Raw genomic sequence first — 10,624 nt, forward strand, 5'->3', positions numbered from 1 at the left:
AGAGAGAGAGAGAGAGAGAGAGAGAGAGAGTCTGATAGTAATGAGATAATTTTCATATACTGAAGTGTTGGAAGATGTCAACCTCACATGACTGCATGTCTATGACTTTTAACTTAATCTTTGGAAAGTTCATAATATTATGCTCATTTTATATATAGAGACACTGAAATTTAGAAGTTTTGATTAAATTCTGTTACTGGGTTTCTAGCCCCCACCCCTCCACCCTTTGTCATCTAACTGTAGAAGTTTCTACATTTTACAATTATGCCATATTTCCTTCAACTTTAATAAGCCTTCCTTCCTTTTCTTTTTTCATTTCTGTGAGTGCGTGTCCCTGGTCATTTTGATAAGAGAAAGCAAGGGTCCCTGGAGAAACAGGTTTATGACAAATGTCACAGGCTATGCCCAAGAAGGAAAGAAATTAGCTTATCTCCTAATGGGGATGCTTCAGAGAAAATGGCACTGTAAAACAACGTCAGAGGAAGTTTAGGTAATGGCGAGCTATTGTCATGTCCCAGTTTGTAGACATCAAACCGGAGGAATTTGAAACCGGAGTAGCTGTGCTGAGGGGAGATAAGGAAGAAGAACACACGAAGGAAGGGCAGCATCCCCTATTAAGTACCAGGGAAGTCAGCATTCTAAACCTTAGTGATCCTTTGTTTGCTTGTTTTTATCTCAATCTTTACTTAAATGGCCAGTTGGGATTTGACGGCCAGATTATATAGAAAAGTGGGCGGGAGCCATTCTAAGTGAAGCCTGCTTGGGGCTGAAATGGATGGGTATCAGCTGACAGCATACAGTTCAGATGGTCCATAGGGGCGGATGGCCCTGGTGGTCGCTGCAGCTCTTGTTTATATTTATTTGCAACATGGATTCTAGAAAACAAACGTCAAACATAAACATTGGACTCACTTCTAAGAATGGGTTTGAGAGTGATGGAATCATAGACCGGATCTAATTCCCAGTGTTTTCTTGGAATTCAAAGTCATCCATTAGCCAACATTTTTAAACCATTGCGGAGTCATAAAACTGAGCTAACCATCGATTTTAAGATCATGACCATAATGAGCATTTCAGATGAGGTCGGGTGTGTTCAGGGTGGTAGGCTCATAGATCAAATGCAAACATTTCAAATAGAGAACTGGTCACTGCTGGACTTTACCTGAGCTAAGCATAAGTTTGCATTTTCCCCACAGGCCGTGATGGGTTGGGTGGAGAACTTTGGTGCTGGTGGTTTGCAGGGCGTTCATTCTGGGCTGGAGGTGGATTTGTATGAGGCTTATGGGAAGTCTGTGGAGTTGGAGTAAAGGAAGCGTGAATGGACAGAGGGAGAGGGGGGAACTCAGCCAAGACCTCAACCCACCACAGGATGAGCTGGGCTGAGGAAGGCACTTCCAGGTGCTCCCTGACTGAGGAAAGATTCCTCCTTGTGTTTTCTATTCCTGTATTAGCCAGCCATTCAGCTGAGACAGGGACAGAGCTCTAGATGGATACAATGTAACATTTCAGAAGAAGCCACAGGCAAGGGCTGCCAGTTTGGTTCTAACATGGAAGCTAATGAATCTTTCTTTTCTGAAGTTGAAGGCCTGGGCATCTGGATAGTGAGCTACAGTAGCCATTTTCTTCCTCGTGCAAGTGTTTGAGAAACAGCCATATGGCCATCTCGGCTGCCTTCAGCCTGGGTATTGAGGTGGACGACAGCCTCCCCAATGCTGTCCTCTGTAGCAAAAGGGTGTGCTATGCCAGTTAGTGCATACAGAATTCCCAAGACTTGAGGCACACAGGATGAATACATTTAAAGGTTTGTGTGTGTGAGTGTATGTGAGTGTTTGCATGTGTATAAGGGTGTTTTCATGTGTGTGCTGCTCCAAAGTTGATGTTGGGTATGCTTCATAATTGCTCTCTACCTTATATATTTAAAACGGGGTCTTTTCACCTGAACCCAGAACTCACATCTTCGCCCAGTTTATCCCAAGGATCCCCTGGCTAAGCCCACCGAGTGTTGGGTTCACAAATAGCTGCCATACCTGCTCTGCTCTTCATTTATATGTGTACTGGGAGTCCAGACTCCTGTCCCCATGCTTGTATGGCAAGCAGTTCATCATATATATATCATTGTAACCATCATTGTAACCCACAAATACAAAGAACTAGTTGTCAATTACAATTAGAGGTAAGCCAATCAGTTCATCAGGCCTTAAAAGGAAGGTGTGGTAGTGAGAAAATAGAAGGGGAAGTGAATCCTTATGTGGGAGATAGGGACGATTAGAAGTTTTCATCCTTCTCCGTTTTAGCTACAACCCACAGAGCCATCAGCTCAAGTCCTTCTGAGGAAGCCTAGCCCAGTGTGAAGATGCAATCTGAAATGTTGTAGAGAGGGAAATCAACTCTGGTTACATTTGTCTGTCTCCTGTCTGGTGTGGTGAGTGTAATGAGGTGAGCCAGAAGCAAGGCATCCTGAGGCCAGAGTATAACTGCTATCGATACCTGCAAGGCTTGGCAGCAGCCACTTCTCTGTTCCTAGTGATGTTGTCCCTCCATCCCTTACCTGGGGAAAGTGAGCAGTAAACTGGACGAGCCCTCTCTGGAGCATCTGCTGTGATGTTCTGGTGACCCAGGTCAGGCACTTTGTCAGCATCTGCAAAGCCCTTCATCTTCACCTCTGCTCCACTGGCGAAGAGGAAGATGTGTTCCAACATGGAAGGATGGCCACTTTTGTACACAGTCCATGTCCTTGAGATGATACCTTGGTGGGCGTCACTTCATTTTCTCGTGTCCCTCGACTCTGTTCTGAGTCCGTGACACTGGTGATCACTGTGTCTGTGGTTTTAGCAGTACAGCTCAGTTCAAGGGGCTCAATTTCAGGGCAACAGAAAGTAAAGCAAGCTAGCCTTCTTTAACACCTACTATTTGTCATGGAAGATAGTATAATGCGTGTTTCCAGTATTTGGGTAAAGAGGTCATGGGTTTGATTTAATGTACATGGGTTAGATTTAAATATAATTTAGTATATTTTGCTTATAGAAATAATATATAGATCTGAAGGACTTGGTAGCCACTGTCAAACGTTGTTTTTAACAAATATATTACCATTTTCCCCCTAAGACAAAATATGGGTATTCTTAAAAACAAACATATTTTATAGCAGGGCATAAAGGCAAAGCGTACCTCCATCTTTGACCCTGTTCCCTTGAAACCCTCTTTGTGTTTGAAATCTTAATCTTAATATGCAAATTGGGCTATTCTATATGGTGTTTTTGTAGTTCTTTATTTACCCTAGTACTTCAGGTGTATAAGTTTGTCGTACATATGTATAGATAGGCATACTTATATGCAATATATGCTACATATAAAACACATATTTCAATTCCTCATAATAAATCACAGTATGTTATCTAGTAATCAGCTTAGCCAGCCTTTTTTAGACATGTAGGTTATTGCTGAGTCTCTACTTATTATAATAAAGTTGGTGGGATCTGAGTGAACAGAAACATGAGGCAGGGTCACTGAGACCAGTGAGAAGACAAGAGCGATGACTTGGGTGGACATGGGTGCTAGACACTGAACTTGGAGCCTCTGCCAGTTCATCCAATCCTCTTAACTCATGAGACATCCCTCCACCCTGAAATTATTATTACTATCATTATTTTGAGCAGCAATCAGAAGAGGGTGTGAATAGGGAATCTGATACATTAGGCACCTTGGATTCTTTGAGCTTGAGCATGTGTGAGTTCAGCATGTTTTTATGCTGAGGGAAATGCTGGGTCAGTGAAGACATTCAGATTAACCTGCGTGGAAGATTATGTTGAAGCAAAGAGTCAGAACCTAAATCTGTTCTTTGCTTGCTTTGGGCTTTCTGTAGAGGAAAGCAGGGTGCCTTGCATCTTAGTCAGTGCTTCTATTGCTGTGACAAAACACCATGACCAAAAGCAAGTTATGGAGGAAAGGGTTTATTTGGCTTACACTTCCACATCACTGTTAGTCACCAAAGGAAGTTAGGACAGGAACTTAGACAAAGCAGGAACCTGGAGGCAAGAGCTGATGCAGAGGCCATGAAGAAGCCCTGCTTGTTGCCTTACTCCTTATAGCTTAGTCAGCTTTGCTTTCTGATATGACCCAGGACCACCAGCCCAGGGATGCCACCACCCACACTGGGCTGGGACTTCCTCCATTAATCACTAATTAAGACAGTGACTTACAGCTGGATCTTATGGAGGTTCCCTCTTTTCAGATAACTCTAGCTTGTGTCAAGTTGGCATTAAGACTAGCCAGCACACATAGGGAGGATGACTCACAGTGGAGAAGAAGGGAAACACGACCTGACCTGTCTTACCAAGTGGCCAAATTCATGTAGTCCATTAATGATCTGAAGATGCAGGCAGTCAGTTCATCCTGCCTCTGTAGCATCATTGTCAGAAGGCTGAATATGATATTCTTATTGGCCAGTGGTTGACATTTTCTTCTATCCTCTCCCTTATAGGTCTTCACATGTCTCCTTAGCTGGAGTTGTCCTTTTTCTCCCTTTAGACCCAGGTCATTATGTAACATCTGTATAGAAGACTTTCTTGGACTTAGTGGTGTGTCTGTCTCTCTCTCTCTCTGTGTGTGGTACATGCACATGTGAATACTCACATCCATTTATGTGCATGTGGATACTGGAGGATAACATCAGACATCTTCCTCTACTATTCTCGACCTTAGCTTTTGAGGCAGAGTCTCTCAACGGAACCCAAAGCTCACCGATTAGCTGGATTGATGACCCGCAAGTCTCGGGATGCTCCTGTCTCTTCCCCTCCGGGCATCCGAGTGCCAGAGTACTACGTGCTGCTACCCTTAGGTCTTTTTGTGGGTGCTGGAGCTCTGTGCTCTGGTCTTCATGCTTCTATAGCAAGAAGTTTAGCCACTGAGCTATCTCCCCACCTCCTGGCTGCAATCTTATTTCTGTCGCCTTTTGGGCTCTAAATTCTCTTTGGATTCTTTCTGGAACATTTCCATACCGCTGTCCCCTTGAAACCTTCTGGAGAATGACTCAGGTCTTTCTCTAACCCTAGACTAACAGACCACATGCCCTTCTTGGTGTTCCTATTTGTTTAACGCATAGGTACATGGGGGGGGGGGGGTGAATGTACTACAGTGGAACTGTTGATATTTTCCCTGTAGACTCACCCCTACTTCCTTTCCAGCCCCATGTCCTCCACTCCCCAACCCCATCTCAGCCAACAGTGCTGCCACAGTACTGAAGTCAGAAATACAAGCTTTGCCCCTGGACTTTTCTCTCCTCTCAGCTCTGATCTGCCAGCTTACCAGGTAAGTCCTTCTCTCCGAATGGTTCCTCAAGCCTTCCATTCTCTCCATTGCCACAGGTATAGCTTTAGCCCAGGCAGCAGCTGTTTCTTTCTTAGAGGCTGCGTAGCTTCCAACCTTTCAGATTTTCCCATGCCTGCATCTTGCTTACCCATTTTCCTTCCAAGACCATTTATTTCCATTGTTCTCCTACCATTGACAGCTAGTTAGTGCCTTCTAGAGCATTCTCTGATGCTCAGCTTCAATGCCACTTCCCGGAGGGGCTTTCTGGTCTCCCTCTCTCAATGCTACCCCAGTCTTCTTATTTTCTTCCTTCGTGGCAGCAATTACAGCTTTCAAATATCTTGATCATTTATTCCCTTCTTTCTATGGCTCTCATGGGTGGTAAGAATATTGAGGACCAGTTGATTTTTGCAAAGTCCTATGTTAGGATTAACACAGTGTACTTAACATTCATCCATAAGTGAACAGATGGTCCTGTCAGTCTGAGGGAAGCAGGGGTAGATTCTTAAGACGGTGGCACCTGGGTTGGGCATCTTCCAGGGAGGCTGTTCTGCCGTGCTTTGTTCAGATCTCTCTCAGCACTTCATTAGATCAGATAGTGCCAAGTGGTTTCTAGTCGGCCTGCTTACTGTCTTTCCGTTCTCTCCGAGGATCAGGACTAGCTTAATTTATTTTCACTTCCTCTTATTAGCTCCATCCCAGGGAATGCTGGTGTAATTGAATTGTCGACTTTGGGAAAGAAACTCATGAGGGCGTGGAGGGGAGAGAAGAATAGGCTTAAGCCAGTGATAAGGACAGAGTTGGGAAGATGGGTCTCTATGCTCCTTAGGAGGTGATCATCTTTATAGGGTGCTGGTGGTCAATGAAATATCCCTGCCCAGCAGTCAACAACCCGCCTTCCTATTGCTAAGAGTTAGCAGGGTTCAAGCAGGTTACAAAGCCATCCTTTGGGCAACAGCTCATCTCCTGAAGCCTAAAATAGATTTGCCATGGTCACCTGTGCCCCTGCTCTACTGCCTGGGAAAGACTACGAATTCCTCTCTCTGCACTTCTTTCAGAACACAGCGGATTCTGGTCAGAGGAGCATCATTGAGCCCTCGCCTTTCCTGAGACTGCCTGTCTCCCTTCAGAACCGTGTCTTTTCTTTCTCCTTGTTCTTTGCAAAGGGAAATAAGAAGCTGGAATGAATTAGGCATTCAGATACAAAGAAGGGATCTGAGTCAAAGTTGGTATTTAAATTGCATCAGTGAATAAAACCTGAGGCTTGACAGTTTAACTGCTTATAAAACTGATTTAGAAGAAGAACAGTTACCAGGAGCCGCCAGTTCTGTGGCTAAATTGTTGCTTTTGATTACTACGGAGCTTCTTAGAACATTTAATCATTCCCAGTGGAGTCCCCTTACTGTGACTTCCTGCAGGTAGAGAAATGACATCTTTAAGTATGTGTGTTTGCTGCTAACCCGAAGGAGAATGCTTTACACACACACACACACACACACACACATATTTCCCCCTCTGGAATGGACTTCTTTACTTTTCTGGTGCTTGGCTGTGTTTGGTGGTATTTCTTGTGTTCTCTTGGGATAAGAGGGTGAAAACCAAGCCAGGAACCATCAGCAGGACGAACAGCCAGTGTCTGAGCCTCCTAGGGTTAGCTGTGGCCTCCCTCATGGCTGATAGGGTGCACGAATACCAAAACCCTGCCAGATTCAAATCCAAGTCTGCAGGTTTTGAAATGAAAATAGAATCAAAGTATAAATTCTGCATTTTCTAGTTTCCTCTGACACAGAGGCCATTGTAAGTTCTGAGAACCAGGTATGCACCCAAGTACGATCTTCCTCCTTCGGGAGACTCTTCATGCATTTCTAGTCAAACCAGTGTCCACGACATCCACCATTGTTCGGCAAACAGGACCAACCATTTCTCCCAGCAGGGGGCGCTGTGGGGCTGCATGGCCACAGGCCGGGCAATGGGATTTTCCTGCCACTCTAAAGCAAGAGCCAGAGGGTGAATGGCTCTTTCCCAGCCCAGCAGCAGCTGACTCCTGGATTTTAAAGAAGGAAAGCCCTGATACTTTGATTTTTTCATACACTCCAAGTTACCCTGAGTTGTCAAATCAGCCAGAGATCCAGAGTTCTTCGGGGGCTACTTTTTACTGGGAGGAAGTTGGCAGTCTTGGTTCTTGTCATTTTGGCCCTAGATCCTCTCTCTCACCTTGTGCTCCTGGATTCTACTCAACCAAGTGCAAGAAAGATCCTTGATTCTCAGGTACGTGCAAAATGTTTCTGTCTGGGTTATTGACAAACTGATTTAAGGTGAAGGGGCAATTGTATAATAGATCTGGAGTCGGGACGGAAAGGTACTTGAGGAAATAAAGAGAACATTTGAAAGCTTGGAGGGGCCCCAGAATAAATAGTTCAAGACTGAAGGCATGAAAACAGATATTCTTTTTCAAAATGACTAACTAGGCACCCCAGAGGGCTAGCTTGTGTTTCAAGCCAGTTGGCAACAAGATTAAAGTAGGCCTGGAAACACTGTTTTAGTTAAAGGACACTCTCCCTTAGGAGTCAGCGTCAGTCCAGTCAGTCCATATGTTGTCTGAAGGGCTCTCCCCTTCACCTGTGGCAAAGCTAGGGAAAAAAACCAGTGAGGGGGTGACTTGCCCACATTCTGAAAGCAGGAAAGTCAATGTTCTGCCCCCAGAGGTAGCTCTAATGTCCCTCTGAAGACGCTCTAAGGGAAGCCTTGGGATCTTTCTGCTTCTGGCGCAGGATGTTTGTTGAATGGGCAAATGAGTGAGAGCCTCCACAGACGAAGCTTGTTAGAGGAGTCTCGATCAGACGAACTTCAGATTTCTCCATCAAGAGCATCACAGCTTACTTGGGAACAAACAGAAAGGACCAGAGAAGGCGAGCCAGCCAGTTTCATGGCCATGTGCCGTCGTGTTTGGCTGAACCTTTGAATAACAAGTGGCTCCCAACGTGTTATTTTGCTCCGTATCCCACAGTTCGTGGGTCCGTTTCAGGGAGCCTTGCAGGACCAAGCTTATACGCAATCCACCTCACGGTGACCGTGAACAAGCTAAAAGATGAGAAGAGGCCCCGAGAACGCCTGCTGCTTTACTGTATGCTAGAGTAGCCGACGATGAAATACTTTGCATAAAAGAACTTCTAGGAGCCAGCGTTGCACACAGTTATGAGGAAGTTTGAATCCCTACTTAAACCCAAGAAAAACCTCCTTGTCCCTTCACTCATTAGCTTAAGACTCCAGGAAAACTAATGAGCCTCTTTAAGGCCGGGTGTCATTTTTAGCACTAAGTAGGAGCAATGCCACCTACTCAACAGGGTTTGGCATAGAAGGCGTATGTGAAGGACTCAGGGCCCAGTGCCTGGGAGATGGACATCTCCCAGTAATGATAACTATTTCTCTGGTTACCTGCAGCCTGCTGTGCGAACCTTGAGCCTTTCACCAGCCTCCTGACTCTCCAGATTACTTGGTAACATGCAGTCTGCACCCACACGTATGTTTGCCAGTCTTTTCCATAAAGCTACTGGCGATAAGATTAGAAAAGCCGGCCCAGGTGTCTTTGATGGTGTGAGTGGTGTGTGTGCACCTGTGGGCTGCCAGGAGGCTTCCCCTCCCCTATGCTTCCAACTCTTCACTTGTTTGAATTATTACACACGCGATATTCCAAATCACTGTCTCCTGGGATGGCTGCCCAGATTTCGTACCACAGGCTTGGGTAGAGACATCTACATAACATAGTCAGGCGAAGACTTGAAAAACCAAATCTGCAGGATAAACAGAGGAAAGAGGTCAGTTTGGATAGGTCAAAGGCAAGGTGATCGGGCTGAATCACTAAAAGTACTTACTTCTCTTGTGATTTAGGAAGCCTCTGTAGGAAGCCTGAGTCTGTTAAAGGGCAACTGTTGACTTTCTTAGGGATAAAAGGAGACGAAACTGGTCAGATGGCAGGATGAGGGGTAGGAGAAGGAGGGGAGGAAACATAAGGACACGCTAAAGACACATGTGGGTGGGTCTGCCCTTTCCACACGGTAGGAACAGATTGCAAGCCAAACATTTTTATTTTGGAAGCAACTTCTAGGTTGATGGAAATGCACTTGCATAAATCGTGTGTCTCCAAGAACAACAAGGTGGCCCAGCTACAGGCAGAGGCTGCAGGCCTAGGGAGATGCCCCTCCTAGCCATGAGGTTGCTGGGTGACTCTTCTGAAAGACCCTCTTAGACTCCCAGGGCTGAGAGTTGAGTAGATAACTACCCATGTTGAGTAGCTTCTACCTCCTGCTGTGTAAGAGAAGGCCGATGGAGCTGGGGAGATGACGTAATGAAGTGTCTGCCTTGCCCGAGGACCACCGTCCTGGTCAAAAGCTGGGAGTCGTGGTGTATCCTTGTAACCCCAGAGTGAGAGAGGCAGAGACAGGCAGATCCCTGCTTCAACCAGCTTAGCCTACTTGATGAGTTCCAGACCAGTGCGAGACATACCATTTTTATAAATAAGGTGGATCGGGTCTGAGGGACGACACTGAAGGTTGTCCTCTGGCCTGCATGCACACATGTACCCACATATACCTAGGCATACATGCACACACAGAGCGGGCTAGGTGATTCACATCACCTCCTGGATAGAGTCAGACCGTGGGCTGATTTACTAATACAAGTTAAAGTAGAGATCTCCAAACACCTATTGGACCAGCATTGGTTAGCAGGATGTGGTGATGGTGTTGACGAAGCGGTAGGCCTTTGGAAATGGAATGCTTGCTGTGGCTGACACTTTGAGTTTAGGTTATGTTTCCTTGGACTGACACATCATCTTCTAGTTTCAACCTTACCAAAATGATGAGTGTTCAGTGGGTGTGAAAGTAGGAAGTGGATGCTAAATTGACTTATATACTGTTAGGGATAACGCAGTGTTTCTTATGGTTGTCAACATGGTACTCAGAAGGTTCCAGAACACTTGGCCAGCCTCTTTACTATTCTGAAGTTCCAGGTCAAAGGCTAATGTTTTGATCCTCAGTCTCCCTGGCTGCTGGACCAAACAGCTTTCACAATATGCCTTCTGAGTTTTGAAGACTGGGGAAAANAAAAAAAAAAAAAAAAGAGGTTCATCTTTGACTTAATTTATTTGGGCGGCTTTCACACGTTTCCATAAACTGGGTGGCTAATGCAAAATAGAAGTTTTTTTTGTGCTTCTAGATGATGGGAAGCCCAAGGTCAAGGTGGTGGCAGAATTAGGGTCTGCTAAGGCAGATGACATTTTTTTTTTACCTCAGGGAAGGGAGAATGCTTTTTTTTTTTT

At 45.3% G+C, this 10,624-nt stretch overlaps 1 protein-coding gene across 2 annotated transcripts in view; it reads left to right on the forward strand.

Moving 5' to 3' along the window:
* Positions 1-10,624, forward strand: part of Slc1a2 (solute carrier family 1 member 2) — a 132,599-nt gene that overhangs the window by 8,437 nt on the left and 113,538 nt on the right. Inside the window, exon 1 of one of the 2 annotated variants that reach the window (XM_029536702.1) lies at positions 7,264-7,575. The exons of the other annotated variant lie outside the window; for it this stretch is intronic. The gene's annotated coding sequence lies outside the window, so the exon portion shown is untranslated. Of the gene's footprint in view, positions 1-7,263; positions 7,576-10,624 lie in introns of those variants that run through there. 2 annotated transcript variants of the gene reach the window in all.

This window comes from Mus pahari, chromosome 3 (genome assembly GCF_900095145.1).
Source record: "Mus pahari chromosome 3, PAHARI_EIJ_v1.1, whole genome shotgun sequence".
In the NCBI taxonomy this organism is placed as follows: Eukaryota; Metazoa; Chordata; class Mammalia; order Rodentia; family Muridae; genus Mus; species Mus pahari.